Source organism: Eutrigla gurnardus, assembly GCF_963514095.1.
Source record: "Eutrigla gurnardus genome assembly, chromosome: 10".
NCBI lineage: Eukaryota > Metazoa > Chordata > Actinopteri > Perciformes > Triglidae > Eutrigla > Eutrigla gurnardus.
Window position 1 is genome coordinate 5,011,707 of NC_139924.1, and position 22,736 is coordinate 5,034,442.

At 43.2% G+C, this 22,736-nt stretch overlaps 1 protein-coding gene across 5 annotated transcripts in view; it reads left to right on the top strand.

Annotated features, from left to right (window-relative positions):
- The first annotated feature begins 2,307 nt into the window (after positions 1–2,307).
- Positions 2,308–22,736, top strand: part of sipa1l3 (signal-induced proliferation-associated 1 like 3) — a 59,793-nt gene continuing 39,364 nt past the window's right edge. For 2 of the 5 annotated variants that reach the window (XM_084020387.1, XM_084020391.1), the window contains exon 1: positions 2,308–2,432. The gene's annotated coding sequence lies outside the window, so the exon portion shown is untranslated. The remainder of the gene's footprint in view (positions 2,433–22,736) is intronic. The other 3 variants (XM_084020388.1, XM_084020389.1, XM_084020390.1) reach the window with 3 other exon arrangements.

Here is a 22,736-nt window from a genome sequence, read left to right on the forward strand (position 1 = left end):
TAAAGAACATTTCAGATATCCACAATGACATTCTTCCTATCCACAATTGTCATTTCAGATATCCACAATGGCATTCTTCCTAGGACAAATGACGTCACTTTTGCCATTCATGTGTATTGGGCTTTCAATTTCAGATATCCACAATTACATTCTAGATATCTAGAATGAACATTCTGGATATCTGCAATTTAATTCTTACTAGGAGAAACTCCCATTTCAGATATCTTCAATCCAATTGTTACTAGTCATCGTTTTCATTTCAGATATCCAAAATGAAAAACTATTCCAGATATCCAGAATGTCATTTTGAATATCCAAAAATACATTGTGACTAGTACAAATGTCGTTATGGATATCCACAATTCATATTATGATAGTAGAAATGTAATTTCAGATATCTACAATTAGAATTGTGACTAGGAACAATACAATTGCAGATATCCACAAAATGTATTGTTGATATCTGTTGACAGGTAGACAGGACGCCATTAATTTTTTTTTTTAATTATGACTAGTAACAATTGGATTGAAGATATCTGAAATGGGAGTTTTTCCTAGTAAGAATTCAATTGCAGATATCCAGAATGTTCATTCTAGATATCCAGAATGTAATTGTGGATATCTGAAATTGAAAGCCCAATACACATGAATGGCAAAAGTGACGTCATTTGTCCTAGGAAGAATGCCATTGTGGATATCTGAAATGACAATTGTGGATAGGAAGAATGTCATTGTGGATATCTGAAATGTTATTTTTGACTAGGAAGAATTGAATTACAGATATCTGCAATACATATCCAGTTTAGCTATTAAATGATAAAACGGCCACTTATACTTTTTAAGGATTTTTAGATATCTTAAATTTAGTTTTGACTTGTACAATCAAAGTTGTAGATATCTTAAAATATCATTTTTACTAGTAAGAATGTATTGTGGATATTTTTAATTACCATTTCTCCTAGTCAAATTTACATTTTGACTAGGAGAAATGCTATTATTGATATCTAAAATATAATTACAGATAGCAGTGTGGTTCGATTAAATGTTAAAACGGCTTGCCATAAATACCCCCAAAAGCTACTCTTTAAACTGTATGTAGGCGGACTATCCAAAGATTCGCCTGCACCTTAATAAATTAGGTCATAATGTTTCCTGGGAAACACATAACGTTGTTGTATCAGTGTATATAAAGCCAATAGTTCATCCAAACAAAGAATACATGATAACATTTATTTGTGTATATTTATTTAACAAAAAAGTCATTGCATTTCAGCAGAAAACAATCAATCATTGGGTCATTCATCAGACAATTCCATACATTAGTATTCCTGCCTATCAAATTTTAAGCAATACTGACCCCTAGTGCCTAACGAGTGAAACACAAAGATATATACAGTATATATATCAGATATATTTGCAGTAAGCAGTATACTTTCACACACGGCAGGCTGTCTCTTTAAGTTACAAGTGCAAATATTGCGACTAAATGGAGAGAAGGACTTGGTGGAAATGTGATTTAATGTGAGTTTATTTAGTAAATTTAACGAGGCTAGTGACCAATGGACATGTTGGTCTGGTTAAATCTAATCATTAGGATCAATGCTGTAATAGAACCTGGCAGTTATTGGATAGTTTTTTTTAATCACCTTTTAAAAATCTATATATTGAATGTTAAGCCTATCTCACACCTTACAACGGTACAGTAACATTTAAAAACAATTTGTAATAGAATTTGAATTAACCTTTAATGTATTTAAATGTCTAAATTGTTGTCTTCGGTGAATCTGTATTGGGATTACTTATTTCTCTGATGTTTTGTCTCTCAGGGCTCTTTCCCAAAACATGATTAGATGGTTGATGAAAAAGATAATTGTGTTATTGACATAATAATAAAATTAGTTTTTTAATATTTTAGGATTGTCATTAATACATGCTTGCGTATTGATGATACGTTGCTTATATCTTCACACATACATCATTTCTGATATCACAATAGTGATTTTGTTTAGCAACCACAAGGTTGTGCTATTGACTAATATGTGTGCCATGGATAATCTAAATGTGACCACGCAGCCTGATAGACACGCAGAATGCTGCTTCTCTAGTGTTGACTACACGTCTCGGATGGAGTTTCCTCTCATTACTCACATTAAATGTACCAGATGTTGATTAAAACGATGCATGCGTCCACAGGTCCGCGGCCCCGGCGGCGGCAGCGCGCTGCCCCCTGTGGGTTACTATCAGTAGGTTGCGCCAACCGGAGCTGCGCATGCGCAGTGAGCGTGCGGGTGGTTTCGGTTGAGCATTCTTGGCAACGTCTCGCTCGGTGAACACAGTCAGTCGGTCCGTCGGCTCCGAATAGTGTTTCTTCAATGCCTGGAGGTTTACTTTAACGGACTAGGAGGCGAGCGGAAACCCCGGCGCAGCGGTAGGTAAGCTGTTTCTCTTTTTGGTCAGTTTTAGTTGAACATTGTGGTCAATTCAAAGCGCTGAAAAGTGACTAGTGAACTAAACGTTGGCGAGCAAAGCAAACAGCGAGAGGCAGCCGAGCCGACCAACTTCAGTCAATGCGGGGGAACGGGCTCTCTACTACGGCTCGGCCGTTAGTCTGAGTGACGTTAGCACCGGAAACCGTTCACACCGGCCCGACGCTTCACTCGGACCTCCGGCCATTCAACGGAGTAGCTCTATAGCCTCAAACTAACCGCTACACGCAACAATTCTCCAACTACTAAATATTCTACAGCCTTCCTGATCATTTAGGTTCCAGTGCGCATGCTCGCGGCGCCGTTCAGACTTCGGATTTGTAGTTTTTTCGTACCTGAGTTAATCACAGTTGCGAGGGCCAAGAGAAAACGCTAAGACTACAAGTTCCAGACAATGGGAGCTTTGTTTGGGAGCAGAGCTAGCCAGCTAGTTAGCCAGGACGAGCTTTGAATTTCGAGTAGTAGTTGTGTGCTGCAATCGGAAGTTGCCTTGGCTGGAGATATGCTTCAGAATGAGCAGCATGGTGGGGAAACAAATGGCTGTGCGGTTACACACACGTATTTCTTTCATAGTAGTTAATGCAGCCAGTGTGCAATATGTTTTAAATGTGAAGATGTGGTGGTGGAACATGCAGTCAGTGGTCAGCTGTCAAAAGACGGGTGCACAGTTCGCATCGTCTGCAAGTGTGTGTGCGCATGCATGTGTGTGTGTGCGCGTGCGTGCGTGCGTGTGTGCACTGAATGGAGAGGTGATGATGCCTCGGCTTGTCGTCTCCCTTGCACAGAGAGCCCCCTCGCTGCTGCTGTATTCCCCCAGCCCTCAGGAAACGACACGTTGAGTATCAGCATGATGGATCTGTCGTGCAAGAGCAGCAGAGCATGGCAGCGCTGCACATATTCCGGGCCTCGTTTGCTCTGGTTGCCGCCCATCTGGAACTAATGGAATAATTATTACCGGGGAAAATCTGAGAACGATGCTTAAATGTCTCATCCTGGTTGTCCCCACTGCTCACCAGCCAGTAAGAGTGCCGAGCACAGCACTGCCCACTGTTTGCTGCACGGTGGGGAAATCCTGCATGTTGGTTATGTACTGTTATGTTTATATTGGGAATAGTTTCCTCTGATCAAAGGCTGAGAACCAGGAGGGGATGTCCAGCGTAGACTCGTGCTATTTATGGCCTGTGAACTTATTAGTCTGTCCAGTGTTGTGTGTTTTTTGGCTGAATATTCAAAGATTCATGCCCTTTTAATGACATTTATGATTGTGAGACCTTAGAGTTTGAAACAGTCTCCCTCCGTCCATGAGGACGCCTTATTCCTCATAACGTCACTGTTATATCACACTTACTTTGTGTTCCTTTGCTGTCTTCTACCATAACTCCACCAATTCCATAAATTGAAAGTCATAGAAAAAACTGCAGTGTGTGTATGTGTATACAATATAGTTCACTGTGATTTTTTTACGTGCAGCAGCATGTCCCTGCAAGCTTTTGATGGATGTAAAGAAAACGGGAGCCTTTGACTTACAAGAGATAAAGCAAAACCTGCAGGAAGTTCAAAATGGGATGTAGATACGTTGGAGTTAGAATCCTCAAAGGTAATCGTTATCTAGATTTGAGAGTATAACTCCTTGAATTCAATATTGTATCTTTTTTTATACAGTTCTTTTTTCAGTTGTCATAGTTAATGCCAAGGTAAATGTTTATTTTAAATATTCTGCATTCTTTATACATTTATATAATTTCCCAGTCTAGTAGTGTGTTATTATGTTGATTGATTGCATTGAAATATTTATATTTCTGCTATGTGGCATGCTCAAGTAACAAAGCCCTTGCTGAATGCCATATTGTTCTCTGGGTTGTACCGTTTGGGTCACCTAACTCAACTGGTTGAGTTGATGCAAGATTTCTTTAAAATCACTGGCCTAAAAACCCATGCCGCAGAGAACAAAATGACAAATCTATGGCATTTACTATTTATAATATTGTCTGGAAATGTGCCACTATAGTAAAAAACTGACACATTTCAAGATGCACTTTTTTCATAATTATTTCACCTTCCCAATCAAACCTGTACTTGAATCTGGTTCATACCCTGGATTTTGTCCAGAATATCTTTAGCCACCAATGCTACACACTTTTGGGAACACCTGCCAGGTCCATAATATCGGTATACCTTTGTTTTGGTATTTTACAACAATATCACATAATATATGCTAATCTACCCTCATGTCATATCTTTGTGCCGACGTCACACAGCTGTAAAGCACCTCCAGCAGTCTGCTCCACTGGGTACTAGATTACAATTGCTTACAGTCTGCGCTCTTGAGGAACATCTCATATTATGTGCTACTTATTTCAGGGATTCATTGCCAACAGCTGCAGGAACAAAGGATATTGTCTTCAAAGAGAGCTGAACGTGGGCCACCTGAGTTATTTCGCCTGTAAACATAACGTTGAATCACCGTGTTGTATGTTGGTGGAGGTGACTCACGAGTTGTTGGTTTTTCCCTTTTCTTCTCTTCTCTACAAAGATTTTAAATAACTCACACACAGGTCATCTGTTGGGTGAGCAAGACACAAGAGGGTCTTTTCTGTGATGTATTTAAGGCGGCAAGCATTTAGTTTTGGCACCAGCTCTGGTTGAAGTTCTCCTTTCCTAACCACGACACATTGGCAGCCCTCCTGCTGATTGTAATTTTAGAACGAAAAGCCTCTTGCCGGATTTCTATTTGATCCTCGGAGGCGTCTTAGTTAAATAAGGGTTGATAGAAATGAACATTTGTGTGTTTTCACAGTGTGCAGGAGAACACACGCACCTCAGACAACATCCATCACAATCATTGGGTGTTTCCTCATAGGTCACTGAGAGGGAGGATGATACCTGAGGCTAAATATCCCATCTGGGTAAGCCAGGGTTCACAGTGATGGCTGCATGTTTATTTATGTGTTTTTATCAGGGGGTTGAAGATGCAGCATTGTCTTCAACTTGAGCTTCTTTCAGATTTCAGATATTGAAGTATATTTCAAACTGATCTTCTGATAGTGTCGTCTCGGGTGAGGGACAGCTGTCTCCTCAGGGCTCTCTCTCTCTCTCTCTCTCTCTCTCTCTCTCTCTCTCTCTCTCTCTCTCTCTGATAGTTTATGCTCTTCCTTTTAAACCAACACTGTGACGCATTCGTTGTTCAACCCATGTTAGTGGTTAATCTATAAAACTGAGTGGGTCACCACCACACGTCATCTCAACCGGCATCACAGTCTGTTCCCAACCGGGGTTGAATGCAGTTGGGACGGTAATTGACTGTTGTGAACAGGTGTTTCCAAACAGTTTGACAATTCATTTAATTATTTCTCTTATGTTTTTAAATTTGATATATATAATATTTAATGAGCAGGACGTGACTGAACCCTCCTTATAGCTGCCACACAATCTCCAAATACTTGCTAAGTCAACGTTGATTACTGTGACTCAGTAATTCAACAATCTTAGTTCACACAGCTACCAGTTGCATCCATACACAGAATGATCTCAGACTAAAAACAAAATGTGCTCTGTGAAGGCGTGAGCAGTTCTGCAACCAATCCCACAGTATGCCTTCCTATTGGATGTGAGCAAGTAAATACCACCAAGGTACTCTGATAATCCTGAACATCATATGGAGCTAGAAAAGTGAAACACTGCATAGTAATAATCACAAATTCCCCCCAAAATGCTTACATTAAAGGGTTATATTCCAAAAAAAAGGCTTAAAGCTCCACTTAAATTAATAAAAAAAGAGAGAATTGTATCTTCTCTAAACATAATTAATTACAAAAACAACTCAGCAGTAACTGAGATGGTGTGCAGGAGTTGGTTTTGTTAGTCCTAGTCAAGGGATTTACCTTTGAAGCACGTTGAATGTAGACATGCGTCATACACATATTAGTCAGAGTGCAGGTGTTATAGTGAAACATGAAATAGCATCAGACCACCAACTGTATTGCAAGCCCCCACTGTCTCCACTCTCTTTGATGCATTTGCCTCCCCTGAGAGTCTTATCCATAAGTCATCGTGCATGAGGTGTCAAGAGGTCAGAGATTTACAGAAAGAGGAGCACACCAATGTTTCTTGAAATGAGACTCTGCTTTATGGCCTTCTGTGGACCTATAAAACATTTGCTGGTAGGCAGTTGATCTATCAAGCCTCCCTCCTTGTTTTTTTTCTTTTTCATCTCACTCCAGCAGTTGTCAGATTCCCTCCCGGCGTTGTCTTCTTCTCAGGGAAGAGGATGAATTAGAGAATCACAGCCCTGAACGTAAATGTCTAAAATGTGCTTGCATTCGCCTAATAGTGCTGACAGAGTGCGTTTTTCTTTCACAGAGGATAGGGTAGATATAAGGCTGAGAAGGTGTCCCAGTCTCCATCTTTCTACTCTTGAGTCCTCTCTGCTCTGGGTATGTTTGACTGGGGTAAATATAGCCTGCTGGTTTTAGCGAGAGGATAAACACAGATGTTGAGGAGGCTTTTCTTGCCACAGGTCAGCCTGTGTCCTCCCCCTGGTCAGCATTGGTACAGAGGGAGAGAGCAAGAGGAAATGCCTCACCGTCCATCCACAACACACTTAAACAGGGTTATTGGACTTAACACTAAGCTTTTGATGGGGTTAGAGGACGTACACATCTGCTACAAATCATTTAGCTAGTCTGGCAGAGTGCTAAACATAAAGAGTGATTTACGACAGGCTGTACATTCAGCAATTTCAAGTGGAGGCCACTTAGATTTACAAATAGATAGCCACTTAACAAAGAGCCTGTATTCAGCCCTGTTCAAAGCCTTTTTGTTGAAGGAGAAAGTGAAGATTTTCACGGAAAACCAGACATGACTGTTTGGGTTATTCCTTAATTCTCACACTGAATCCAAGGCCATAAGGGGGTAGGAATCATTGCAATAACTGGTTACAGGAATGCGTAGTCCCTGAGCAGTACTGAATGTGCTTATGTCATAACATAAAGAGAGCTCTAATCAGTTAGTCTCCCCTTATAATGTTTCTCTCTAGCCTGTATTCCTCTGTTTAAAAAGGGAGTGATGATGGTAAATGGAGTTTCAGTGCTGTGCTGTAGCAGACGGGTGATGATAGAAGAACAAATCATGCGTTCGATCTCCAGGGAACTGGCTTTGTTGCAGAGACTTGCAAAGCATTCAGAGACACATTCATTAATATGAATTGTCATGCAGCTGAGAGGGGACAGCTCTCTCGACGTTATATCTTTATTGCCGTTATCCCCCTGACTTCTTGTTTCTTGTGGGAGTTGAGTTTGTCTGCTGCTTTTAAGGGGAAGAGCGTGTTGATACACCTGCTATATATCCGTCGTTAACTGAGGCGTCACACATAGAATTGACAGTTGGTGTGCGCACAAAGAGCTCTGTCACACACCAACATAGCGGCGATGTTCTGGAAAGAGGAAATCCTGCATGACGGGATAAAGAAACAGCTGATTCTGTCTCCATCTGCTTTTTATGGAGTGAGGAAGAGTAAATTAGCCATGTGTGCCCCGCGTACACATGAGCTTGACCATCACACAACTGTCAAAACATGAGCTCACTTGTTCTTTCTTTAATCCGAGCTGCTGCAAAGAATCTAAAATCTATGCTGGAGTTCCAGTCCATCTGTCATTTCAGTGATTGTTTTTAAAGGACAAGCTTCCCAAGTGTGGGAATCAGCTGTTTACTTGCATCATATACTATTGTAAACTCAATCTTTGGGTACAAAACATGACATTTAAAGATGTCATCTCGACCTCAAATTGTCATAGACATTTTTCCCCACAACTTTCTGATCTTTTACAGACTAATCCAAAATCAAATAAAAAAATTTATTGCCAGATTAGTTGCATGAAGTTCTTCTAAAATGTGAAAAAAGGTCCTAACATTGATTATTTTGTCAAACCAGCAGTGCAAAACTATATTTACTTTTGAAACATAAAAGCAGCAAATACTCACATTAAAGATGCAACAAATACTTGACATTTGTTCTCGATTAATGACATAAATCTTTACTTGGTTAGAAAACATAGCTGTCGCTTGTTGATCAAAATATGAACGTGAATTTGGACGTTTAAAAGCCCTTCATCTCGGTCAATGGCCTGAATCACTGGATCAACAAAAGGTTGTACTGACCCAGCCCAATGTGTCTGAACAATGAGTCAGTTCTACATTGTGAAAGACTTATGTGTACGACCACATGTTTGTTTCTGTCTGTAGAGAAATAAAAGCATCGTTGTAGCCCCCAGACACCTCATGTGAAAGTCCATCTGTATTTTATTTGGAGGCGCTGCCGGCCTCTCGGCTCCTCCTGGCTCTGTGCTGCAGGAAGTGAGTATGCAGCGAGGAGGATGCGAGTGTGCGGCGGAGATGAGTGTTGCTCTGAATCACAGGCATCGGGGAGAGAAGTGGCCGAACACTGTAGAGATCAGTCACGAAGACGAATGACCAGTCCACAGGACATGAGTAAAAACATTCCTTGCAGCTGTTATCCTAGACTTCATCTGGGCCTATTCATTGTTGGGATAGTTTAGTATTGGCTCATCTCCAACGGCTGTTGAAGAAGAAAATAAAACGAGAAAAGGGTGTAACACCAACCGGCATCAGGAAACGTGTAGCTAGATTTGCATCTTTCCCCCCTCAGGATGTTTTGTTTTTAGTGACCTGCACGACTGTTTAAAACTGTGTGTGTGTGTGTGTGTGTGTGTGTGTGTGTGTGTGTGTGTGTGTGTGTGTGTGTGTGTGTGTGTGTGTGTGTGTGTGTGTGTGTGTGTGTGTGTGTGTGTGTGTGTGTGTGTGTGTGTGTGTGTGTGTGTGTGTGTGTGTGTGTGTGTGTCTGGGAAAGAGTGAGTTTAGAAGATGTTTTTAGATCTTTTTTTCCTTCTTCTTCTGTCTCATTGTAAAACATTTTATGAAACAACATCAAAAGTCAATGCCCCCCCCCCCTCATTCTGTGGTCTGTGTGCAGAGAGGCATGCATACATACATGCAGCCATTCAGAGAGGCATGCATACATACATATGGTCTTCCCAGCTCAGATCTCAGTGAGGCCATTGTTTTAATGCTAATTGAGTAACACGGTCATTCCATGAATGTCTTTATGGTACTGTATCTGAATGTGCCTTATTTCCTCCTCATGTCCAAATGAGCTCTGATACATACAAGCACCGGGATGGAGGACATGTCCTGGGACTGGTTTTCACAGACAGTTCATTTGGTCTAGTCTGCACAGAGAGGGTATGATATGCAAATGTGTTTGTGCTGTCGCCGAGGCAGGGCAGTATGTTAAATCTATGAATGGGACGCAAGGGGATTTCACAGAAACATACTGGATACAGATGTTTTGTTTCTGGGAAAATATTCTTGCTGACTGTGTGTGTCTGTCTGTCTGTGTCTGTGTGTGAGGTTCAATGTAGTCATCATTCTTTAATAATTGTTAAGCGTTTCCTCTGGTCAATTTGTCACCAGATAACCAGGCTCACTGCTTCTCTTAGTGGGCGTTCAGACTGAAGAAATGCAAGGGATTGGGCTGTGTTGCTTCACATGAGGTGAGAAGGTGAAATATGTTCCAGACATGCCAGTTTGAGTTGTCCATCCATTAGTTGAAGTCGTATTAGACGGCAAACACTGCACCGCAGTTTATAATACAGTGAGGAAGGATTTTCCAACTCTGGAAAGTTATCACACTGTGACAGTCGTTACCGCCATTGCAATGCTCACAAGGTAAAGAGTAGAATTACATCATCCACATTACAAAGTAATGTACCAGGAATCTGCACTTGCACATATTTGAGTAGCCATTGCAGTACATTGCGGGATCATGAGTTCTTTCAGCTTTTTTCCCTCCAGATGCCATAGCACTGTCAACGCACGGGCCTCATAGAAATGAAAGGATTGCGTTTTTTGCCCGCAGTGTCTGTCTGTCAGATCATGGTCATAATCCATATTCACATTGAAATAAAAGTAGCTTTAAATATTTTTTTACAACAGCTAGTGCAGCATGAGGTATGTCACAGGATTAGATATATGAGTAAATGTATATAGATGTATGGTGAGACAGTTTTCTCCTTCATGAAAGATAATTGCTTTAAGAATATAAATATCTTAAGCGTAGCATGCAAGCACCATATGTAACTGTGGTAGCGTCTTTCAAATGTTATTGAGAGGGAAACTAAAGTGTGGCTCCGCCCAGAGCGATACACACATATCTTCTTATTTTAGCTTTTTTTTGCTGAGCCCGAGCAAAAGGGTCTCCTGTGCTCCTACATGTGAGAACTTGTATCTGCCTTCCAGTGCTGTTTATTTAAGTGCTTGATTAAATTGTAATTAGCTCTGCTGATGCCACCCTGTGAAACATTGTAAAGCTGAGCTCTTTGACGCTTTTTAGTCTTCGGTTTGTCTCCACTCTGCACATTTGGCTGCTTCCCGCTGCTTTCAGAGCGTACACTGACTGCAGTGATGTAAGACTTGTTTATGGTAAATGTTGCTTTATTCCAGTCGTTGGAAATGTAACTATTTGTTGTCTTTGTCTTGATGTTTTTGATGTCTTAAGTAAAGCACTTTGTATTTCCTTGTTGCGGAAATGTGCTATATAAATAAACTGCCTTGTTACGTAAGACAGTGTTACTAATGCACCATCTGAGCTGATTCTAGCTGGTGGAGTTAAAACACTGCAGACACTGATTGGGCAGAGAGAATCATCACCAGCCCGACATAGGACTTCCTGCACAGACCCTCCATTTTTTAACAGCCAAGCTTCCGTCAATAGTGACCGTGCAACTGATGAAGTGCAGTTTGGTCGCCGCTGAAAGGATCCAGCGTTGCGTTTAATATGATGTCATGGCAATTTCAAATGGCATTGCTATAGCGATCAGCTGAGAATCCGGCCTACACAGGAAAAGTCCTGACCTGGTGGCACCAGAAGTGAGTCGAGCTGTACAAAGCGCTGGAAATGCGTCATAACGGTCCTCCACGCCAGCTTCTGATGGTTTCATCAGTGCTTTGTGAAGAGCGTGTGCAGCAGTGACAGCATCGTTAACTGTCCCATAGGAGGAGGCTGAAGAGCAGTGGAGGGGAGAGGGAAGTTTGGCTGTTTCTACACACAACGGCAGATCCTGTTATCATCGTGGGAGAGGAGGGGATGGATGAGCTGATAACTCGGAGGGAGGCATGGCGGAGGGATAGGACACAGGCAGGGAGGGTCTAAAAGGGAGGCCTGTTGCTAGAAGAATGCCATGTGCTTCCATCTCCGCTTTCACCTCCTTAACTCACCTTTTCTTACTCTGATTTCCCCATGACCTCCGCAGCCGAGCTCTGATTAGATAACTGTCTGCTTCAGTGTGTGCAGCGAGGCTCTAACTGAGAAATAATAGTGATAATCTAAAGAGAACAAAACAAAAGTGGAATGCGTGATTGTGATACAATCCGGCCCCAGAGAGAGGTGAGAGCCTCGAGCATGGGTTGTCTGTTGTGTGGTCGTCTCCGGAGAGCTTGTGTACGTGAAGCGGATCTCCTCTCGCTGCGATGAGTACGATTAGGGAGATGCAAAACAAAAAGACGAAAGTGGACATTTTGTGTCTGTGCTGCAGCTACCAGGTGTCTGCTAGTGTGTACTGATCACCCCGCCCCCCCCTGGGTGAATCTCGCTTGACCCACTTTGTTGCCCAAAAGTGCCTCACACAACATCTCCCCTCTCCTCCCCTCACACATGCACTCAGGCAACCTCATGACCACTTGTCACTGCTCTCAGCCCAAACACCTCAGCTCACACATGGCTGCGTCCATTAAGCACATTTCTGAAACGCAGCTACTGCAGACGCTGTCCCCCCCTCCCCTCGATGTGCATACACATGCTCACATGCACTGTTGTGTACAGACGGCTGTTCTTCCAGTGGTTCCCACGTCTGAATTTGACAGGAATGTTGGCAGCCAGTGGGGAGCCTCTAGGCTGTGGATTTCGTTTTCTCCCTTCACAGTTTATGAAGGAATAATAAACATTTTGAGAAATTGCGCTTATTCACTTTCTTGCCAAGAGTTCAATGAGAAGATCGATACCAGGAGGCACTTAGTTTACCACAAAGAAACAGAGGGAAACAGCTTACTTGAAATCCACTAATCATCACCTTTATAGCTGCCTAACATTCTGCATCTTATTTATTTAATCTGTACTAAAACAAAAATGTCTAAATGACAAGTTGCTGTTACACAGACAGGTTTCCGGAGTATTCCTTGTGACGGTTTCCCCTTGTTCCCAGTCTTTATGCTAAACTAACATAATCCACCATTGGCTCTAGTGGTAAAATGAAAGCATAGACACAGAGAGGTATTTATCTTCTCATTTAACTCTCAGCAACAAAGGGAATATCTGGGTTTCCCTCAAATATCAACTTCAACCTTTAAACTTCCCCTCTCTCCACCTTTCCCAACCTTTTCTCAAAACAATTTGTCATCACTCGAATGTTTTCATAACTGTCTGCGCCTGGAAAACAACGAGAGTGAAGGCTTTTGTGAGCACATGTGCAGCTCAGTGTGGGTTTACACGCATGCGAACCACACCCTGGACTCACGCCACGCTTTCAACAAAACCGAGAGAAAGAGAGGCGACTTGTGGAGGGATTTGGCTTGTTGTGACAGTGCTCCGCACTAGTTTAGGTTGGGACAGTGAGTGCTTTGGACCTCGGGGTGAAGAATGAGTACAGCCGTGCAGACCTGCATCCCTGCTCCGGTAGCTGCGGCAAAGTTCGAGGAACAAAGTGAGAATGACGGTGATCCGGTGGTACAGTCCCGCCGTTGGGATATTTGTTTGACGCTGGTTGGAACAGACACACCTTCCACTTGGCTGTTATTACTGGACAAATTCCACCTCAGAGATGCTGCTGTCGGTCCAGATGCCTGGGATAGTTTTGAGGGGCTGAGATCTCTATCGGTGCGTTAAACTCCCCCTCACCTCCACGGCGTCATTGATGCATAACCAACAAGCACGCCTAAATGATCACAACTCAACTACTATCGACTACACTATCAAAACCATATGCTTGTTTAGAGGGAAACAGGTTTTATAGATAAGTCAATGTCAACCTCTGGATTCTGAAGGGAATGCACTTACAGCACTTCAGCCAGATCCTGTCTCCATGTAACTTATAATAGGGTGTTCATTTTGGATACTTAGGACACATGCACACACACATGTACACACACATGTACACACACATGCACCTACACAAATGCACACACACACACACTCACACACATGCGCTTACATGCACACACAATGCTACTGTGAGTTAAAAGGAGCCACACCTTTCTCCAGTAATTCTCTTTCAGGCGAGACAAACCCCTCTTTATAAAATCTTCTGAATAGACTGGGTTCACCTGTGTTCACCACCTGCTTCTTATTTTCTAGAAGTTTATTTGTGTGTGAAACATTTACATGTGCATGCATGCATTTAGGGGCATTTTGTTTGACTCATTTTCATCCTAAAATAAAGGCATAAGAAACGCAGCAGAAGCATTCAAAGTGTGATATCCCTCTTCCCGTCATGTTGGGAAGATCAGTCGTGGTTTTTAATTTATATTGTGTAAGATTACTACTCCAGGTGCAGAGTGGAGATGGGTTAAAGGGATCAGAGACCTTTTAAGAAGGTTTTGGAAAGTATAGTGTAGATTAAGGACCCAGTTTGAGCTCCCACACATCACATTCTGAATCAGCTTTATTGGCCAAGTTTATTGTATTTTTTACAAATATACAGCAATTCCCTTTTAGATTTGCTTCTAGTGCTATTTGTTCTTTTTTAATTCCCTGGCTTGGTGACCGCATTCTCTGTTTCTCTTTTCTCACAGTTTCTCACTTTGTACAGTACTTTGTGCAGCTCTGTGCTTCAGCTCAGTCTCAATGGACCTACTGTACTGCACTCTGTTTGCTCTCACTAGTCAAAGTCCCGCAGGCAAACAGTGGCTGGTCTCTCTGGGGTCTGGGACTGCACTACAGCGGAGCCAGGCCTCGCTGGGCTGCACTACTACAGTTTCACCGTAGACTCATGTTACCACCATGTCTGGATAGTGACGTTGTGTCAGAAATGGGGGTGTTCGTGTGCGTTGGCTGGAGATCTAACGTGGACTTCAAATGTATTATTTTTGTAAGAGCACACAGAAGCACACAGATCAATAAAAACAGAGTATCACAGATATTAAGTTTTAGCTTGCTCTACAGACAGTCAGAATATGCCCTCACAAAAAGAGACTGGGGGAGGGGAGGTTGGAAACACTACACATTACAGTAGGTGTGAGAGGAAGAGCCAGAGACCCCCCAACCCCCCAGTCTGAGGTTGTGTGCCGATGAAAATTGGGCGTTCACATTTTGGTGGACGGCTTTTCGATTTACTCTAACCCCCTCTACCTCGGCGACTCCAAATATTCTGTGGGACTGCTCCCTCAGCTGGTGTTGGCAGACAGAGGGAAGAAGGAGGGAGGAGGAGGAGGGGAGGCCGGAGCGATTATGAGACTCGGGGTGTGCTTTAACCCACTTAGCACACCATCTCAGGGTCTCTTGCCAAAACGGTGAGCTTAGTGCTTTTAATCCTCTTCCCAGAGTGAGCTGATAGTTTGTTGCTCGCGGCTGCTCTCTTGTCTTACTGCCTCGAAATGTTATCTGTGTGAGTTTCTTTTTTATCCTCCCTTCACAATTTACGATTGTCCGTACCACCATGATGTTGGGTGAGGGTTAGGGTCTTAAATGTGGATGCATATGAGTGTTGATCTGTCCATCTTGCAGTGAACTGGTAAGAGTGGTGTGCGTGTGAGTTGTCAGGCAGTTTCCTGGTCATAAACACACCAGTGAAGTCGCCCTGCTGTGGTTTGAAGTGAGCCTCCCTGTTGGCCCTTCACAGCACCCAGCACTCACAGCCAGCTTGGCAGGCTTGTTTATTTTCCCCCCTCCAGACTGGTTTGTGCTGGGCTGGCCTCTGCCCCAGGGGTCTGACTACAGTCCAGTTTGAGTCCTCCGTCTCCCAGCTTCCAGCCAGCATCACATGCCTGCTTCCCCACACTATGCTTGGCTCCCTCTCTTAATAAAACGGCTCATAACGCCACGTTCCTCGCATTCTTTATACGCAGGCTTCTCTCTCTCCCTCTTTTCACATGCATGGATGGGTTGCACAGAGAAATGCAGACCACAACATTAATGAAGCTAAATTGTGCACAAAGCTTTTAGTGTGGCTGAGCGTTCTTGAGTTTTCGCTCCGTTTATTTGCCAACATACCGCATTCGCAAAGTAACGGCCCCGACGACGCAACGTTTGAAGAAGTTTTGCTCTGTTGTGCAAGTGTAGGAGCGGAGATGGAGCGGGGCAGGAGGAACAAGTGAAGGCTGAATCAGTGGTGGGGGGGGGGGGGGGGGGGTGCGTTGTTGGAGCGGCAGCACTGTCACTGTAAGTTTACGTCTGAACTCCCCCCTCCTTCTAGCCGAGTGGAGTCATGGTGGAATCGGGGTCAGCCACGCTTCTTCAGCTGCTCCTCCGTCCTTATTTTATCCCTCTTTCCCCAAAACAAACTGCCTCTGCGTTCCTTCTCGTGTCTGTCATCTGACCTCTTCCTTCAAATCACTCGGTCTCACTTCTTTATCACTCTCATACCTCTCTTCATATCGCTCCTCATCTCATGCATTTACTCTGGGTTCTTTCCGCCCTGTGCCTTTTCGGGGAAGACGACCGAGTGAGTTTTATAATTCACAAAGGCTGATTCTAGCTCTGAAAGGGAGAGCTGTCTGCGTGGAGCGGAGCGCAGGGTGGGGTGCTGAACAAATTGGGCTTTTTATACAGAGTATCAAATAGATGCGGAAGGGGGGAGAAGCACACTGATGAGACACAGTGAGTGATGTGATCCCAGAGAGGTTGTGTTTGTGTTTTTGTATGCAAGTTTTGGCCAAGTCTAAGCTGCTTAGCCATGGCAGAACTCCACTTTAAAAGCAGCCTACAGTACGATGGTAGAAGTCCAACGCTGCATGAAAGCTCTGATGAGCTTGGGCAGCCATGAAGACTCATTACCATCTCATAAAAGATCTTTGTCCTCTCAAGACTACATTATCTCTTAGGATATAACCACCAGTGCTCTGTGCTGTTGTGCATCCATACAACTACACTATACCATATCTGTTTCTGAAGATCAATTTTTATGACTTGATTATGATTTCAAAACATATTATACCATAAACACAGTGGAGTTTTGGACTTTACCAGGACAGAGTGTATTATTGTGTTCTTACATGTCAGGTTAATTGCTTAATCATGAAAAGCAGTTTGAAATCGTTCATGCAAAGTGTATCCAAAGCTAACCCTCTGTTTCACTGAAGAAGCAGGCCTGATCCGAGGCTAAAAGGCCTGGCCTTGGCTGGCCTGGCCTGGACTGGCTTGGCCTGGCACAGTCTGGTTGGTTAAACAGATGGCTTAGTGCAAGTCAGTGTAGTGGAGACAACCTCTTAACCATCTGGGCTCCAAGTGACACCAGGGCTATTTATATGTGCATGCATACAGTACTGATACCTGCCTCCTAATGATGAAATGACTGCTACCCAAAGAAAATGATTAGAAACAAATGCACTTCCCTGTTAGTTAGTTGGCAGGATTTATACCATTTTCATATCTGTCCATTCAATATGAAGCTCTGGCCAAGTGGTTAGCTTAGCATAGCAAAATAACTGGCAACAAGGGGACTATCACTGCTCACCTTCCCCATATGTGATGACTGTAAGCTGATTTTCAAAGACATGAGGAACTGACCATTGCAGGAACAATTTTTTTTCAGTGAGTAATGGACTGAAGTGGGTGGTGCGGCTTTGGACAAGCACTGGTGCGTTCTGAGTCCAAGGTGATGTGGTGGAGCTCCAAAGGCGAAGCCCAAGCCAGCCCTCTGTCAATATTTGCCATAAGCAGGAGAACAAACTAAAATGGTCTGGCACGTTTTATGGAGCGAGGCACGCCGTTTTCTCTCAGCTCCAGTGTTAAACCTCCCACAGCTGCCACCGAGTATGTGCAACACCTGTTCTCCACGTCCGTGTTTATAAAAAGCATCAGAGTGAAACCTCAGAGCTAAGTGGTTGGTAGGTGGAAGCAGTGGAAGCTTCATTAGATGCCCAAATTTACAGCATAGTGTGTGTGTGTGTGTGTGTGTGTGTGTGTGTGTGTGTGTGTGTGTGTGTGTGTGTGTGTGTGTGTGTGTGTGTGTGTGTGTGTGTGTGTGTGTGTGTGTGTGTGTGTGTGTGTGTGTGTGTGTGTGTGTGTGTGTGTGTGTGTGTGTGTGTGTGTGTGTGTGTGTGTGTTGCTGTGGCTTAACGTTTGTGTTATGAGCTGCTTTTTGTGACACGCCGTCAGCAAACAGCTTGGACACAGGCCACCCAGCAAGAACTGAAGAACTGGACGCTCTGCTGTTTGTCACCCACTCTCTCTCTCTCGCTCCCTCTCTATCTCTCTCTCTCTCTCTCTCTCTCTCTCTCTCTCTCTCTCTCACATGAACGGTAATCCACTGGTAGGAAGAGAGACACTACAAAGACGGTAACGAGCAGAGAGGTGTGTACCGAGGGTAAAAGCATGTGTGTGATTCTGCGACACATGTGGCGTGTAAAGAGAGCGGCTTGTCTCATTAACCAGACCTCCCAGTGGCTTAACCATCCCAGTCAAGTTAGAGTAACGGTGTTCAGGAAGTTGTAGTCCTGTAGGAACAAAGTTCAGAGTTTTGGTTTACTTCTCTGTAATTTCTTGTACGCTCAAATATGCCATTTCAAAGGTATCAGCGTTTTTTTTCATTAGCACTCTGAAAAAGATCAGCTGACATTTATAAAAGCAAATCTCGCCTCCAGTTTCTGTTTGTATTAAGTCAGGAGGTTATTCTTTCTGTATGTAGGCCAACACGCTGTGGGCATGAGCGCCGAAGAAACAAATTGTTACTCCTTGTTGGCGGAGGTGTGCAGTGACTCACGGCGTGGCGTAGTGAAACTCGACTGCCTGGTTTGCTCAAAGTCATCATCGCTGCGTCGTGTATGGCCCTGTGATGGAGTTGTTTTTCCTGTTTTGCCAGGAGTTCCAGCAACCCGCCGCTTTGTTTGGGGGTTATGGGTTTGGGCTGTTTGAACGTGTTTATATGAAACCGTTCCACAAGACTGACATGCGTGCACACACACACACACACACACACACACACACACACACACACACACACACACACACACACACACACACACACACACACACACACACACACACACATGCTTACATACAAATAAAAGAAGCTTGATTTTTCTTTACAGCGTTGACATCACCTTCTTTTTGAGGTTCATGTTAGGACCAGTTACTCTGATAGCCACATCTGCCAAGAGGGGAATATAAACCACCGAGAAATATCTATTATAGATTAATATTCAGTATGGCCTCAGTGGAGAGTAAAAATGAAAATAGGATCCATCACACTTCTTGTGGTCTCCATGTGGTATCACCACAGCTGTGGTAGCCTTGATGTGCAGTCATATCAGCCCCAGCAGATCAAATGCAGGACTATGTCTGGTTTAATGCTGCAAACAACCACACTTGACAAAAGGTTGTTGGCAATGAGAGATCCTAAACAGCTGACAAACTGTATCTGAGTGTTATTATTCAGCACAAAATGTGGCAACAGTGTCTGGCTGTGAGAATGTAACACAAAAAGAAATAATCGGGACATACTTGAGCAAGATTTAGCATTTCATTTTAGAGCAATTCCGTTTTTGTTACAGTGACATCGGGCTGTACATCAACAAATGTCTTCTATCGTTTTTAAATCAGTTGTGTCGAGACTCAGCAGTTGTATGCCACTCTGCTCGCCCAAATTTCAGACTGTGAGAAATTCCAGTCAGCCGTTTCAAAATTTGCTTGAGTGACTGTTAAATCACAGAGGATCGTATTTTGGGGGTTCCCCCGCGCATTCCTTCCTGTATTTTCCATGTTCCTTGCCTGTAGCTCCTGTTCAGCCTTTCCAAGCATCTGAACATCTTTCTTTGGATAAAAGCAGTTGATTCTTTATCACCCAGACACACAGCACTATAAATACAGCTCTATCTCAGATATCGTAGCTCTCTGGAGTCGCAGCAATACATTTATTAAAAAGGTTTGGCAGTTGATATGCTGACTTCACGAGGAGGGACGAGTATTAAGTCCCAGCTAAAGGAGAGAGAGGAAAAGGGAGCAACAGGGAGTGGTAGCTGTGTTTTTAATTTCCTCTAGCAGCTCTTAGCCTGCTTCTGCTGCCTCTGTCTAGAGTCCCTGTGGTGGATTGAAAAGGGTCAAGATCATCATTTTACAGATGCACACAATCTCTGCAAACGTGACTTTGTGTTCCCATAACTGTGACCTTATAACCATTGCATGTCGGCCGACCTTCGTGGTCATTATTTACACCGTACGATAGACTTTAAACTGTTCTGCTCTCTGATCGTTGTTTGTTCTCTATTGTGTATAGAATAATATAATATCTTCAATTCTTCATCATTGTGGACAAAGATATTTTGATCGTATTGACAGCTACCTCATTGATCCGTATGCAGTCGAACATGAGTGTTTACATCTTACCCTAATAATTCTCTGAAATGAGTGCCCAGATGTTAAATATCTAATGCTTTAACTTTGTTTTTATTTCAAATGTTTATACATGAATGACTAGATCCTGCAGACAGTCATTTATTCAGGAGCCCAGCAAAGATTTATTCACCTCTCTCAAAGATCTCAGGGAGTATATTTGATGATTCAAACATCACGCATCATCTCCAGTGGAGGTCCATGACCAGGCATGGGGTCCACCTCTGTTTTCTTTTTAGCTGTTAATCCTGTTAGAAACACGTGATGGACACTGCCTACATATCCTATCACATCTTATTATAAGTGCACACTTTGTACCTGAGCGTACGTGAGACGGATTTAAAGCCTCTTAACTCTATTATCTATGTCAGTATATTTGACTTCATTGAGACAGCTCAAGCAGTCAGCGTCAGGCAATGCCTATTAGACGACTTGAATGTCACCCTGTAAAACTGCTTCCTCTCTTTACTGTCCCTCATTTTGCAGAGGAGAACTTGCACTGAATAATCTCCAAATTCAGTAGCAGTTAAACCCGTTTACTTGTTCTGAGATTAGTGTGACCATACAGTATTACACCCACAATATGCCAAGCCTTTCCCACACTTTGTCTTGGCCTTACGACTGACTATACAGTAAATACTGTGTGTGTAGAAAACCCCAAAGGAGTCCGTCATTTCACAGACATCAGAGGAACCAGCAGGCATTATTATCCCTATCTCTGACTGCTGTCTTTCAGCCCCGCCTCTCTCTCTCTCTCTCTCTCTCTCTCTCTCTCTCTCTCTCTCTCTCTCTCTCCCCACCAGCTGAGCTTATCTAGGCCATACAGCTACACGAATGCTGGGTGGAGGCAGCTGCAGTCGTAGTTTCCCAAAATCAGGCAAAAGGCATAAATCACTTTGTTGCTACTATCTTGTTTTTCAAGTGTAGTTACATGTTTTCATCCAAGTAGAAACTCTGTCCGTGTGACTCATTCACACTGGAGAGACAGTAACTGGAGTTAAAATGATCTACAACAGTCAGGTTTGTCTCCTTTGGGAGCTCACAGAGTCTTCATACAATGAGCTCCTAACTGCCTCTTCTTTCAATGGCACCATTCAGGGAGGAAAATCAAACGCTGAGAGGCCTAGTGGGAAAAAAACGAGGGAGAGATAAAAAGACTGACTGGTTTTGTGTCAGAGAACCTCTTTGTTTGACTACAGTGTAACCCCACCCCACACACACACACTAACACACACACACGCAGACACACACAACCCCCATGACCCTCTTTGCTATTGTTAATGCGTCATGCAGAGTAGAATTCAAAAAAACTGTGTCACTTATTATTAATCAAAGCTGATGGAGATGTCACTCAATTTTACTCTCATCTCCCCTATGTTAAAAAGGAGGTGGTTATAATGTCTGGATTTTAATAATTTACAGTCAGCCAACTAAGCATTTTGACCCAATTACGCTCTCAGTTAAACAGTCCACCTTAAGTGCACCTCAAATATCCTGGCTTGAAAAAGCTGTCTAGCTCGCGTTCATGGTAGAGAAGTGAAAAATAAAGCCTGATTTAAAAATGATTCACAAAAAAGTTGTCTTATCTGTGATGTAATGAAAATATTTGTTAAAAAAATATTTTTTTATATTGTGAATCGCAATTATTTTTGCCAGTATATGGCAACCCATAAACCACTGGAACACCCGTGATTTTCAACCAGTTGAATGATCGACACATTTTTTCAGCACCAATGTTTGTTCCCTGAGTGTCATTGAGCAAGGCACTGTCACGTCGGAGATCAATACAGTATGATCAGATATGACTGTTCTTGTCTGAAATAACTACCAACAGTATTTTCTGTCTTTTCTTTTTCGTCAGCAAGTCTTGAATGTTGCCAGGTCCAGTTCTTAGCCTTGAATCCCTCTTTTGGCTCCTTTCTGTGCTTTTACTGATTAAATAATCTGTTTTTAGTGAGGTGCATGGAGGAATGCGCTTTAGGAATTTTTTGATTGAGGCTTACCCCGTGCTTCACCCTCCCTGATCCGGTCACTGGAAGTAGCGAGATGGACTCTTTCAGTCTGTTGCTCGTCCGGCAATCTGATCAGGGGTCTGTTGAATGAGAGCCTACATCTGTCTACGTCAGTATACTGGAGCAGCACAATGTATATATAGAGAGAGAAGAAGGAGTGTACTTCAAGGAGGCCAAGCTGTTAACCCTAACCTCTGACCTCCCTTTGAAGGAGGCAGTTTCCTTATGGGGATCAAGATAATCATTACTTGACTCTCAGACGTTTTCTATAGCACAGATCTCAGCGTGGCTCTGAGTGGATATTGTAGATGAGACCTGCTCTTCTGTGCCAGTTATAGTCGTTTCTATAGGAGACAAGCTTCCGGAGGGAAGCCCTGACTCCCTCCCCGCTGTTTGACACATCGTCTCTTCTCCCTGCTGGAGGCCTTCTCTTCCTGAAGCCTCATCATCATTTAGCCTCATTAGTCTGTCACTCTGCTGATTTGGTTACAGGAAGAACCTTGAAAATAACCAGCAGTAAAGGCTCAAAACACTTGGGCCTCCGCTTCCTCTCTGAAGGCATATTGTTGAAAACAACCTGAGAAGATATACGTACAGATATCGAAATCTTTGTATATCCTACTT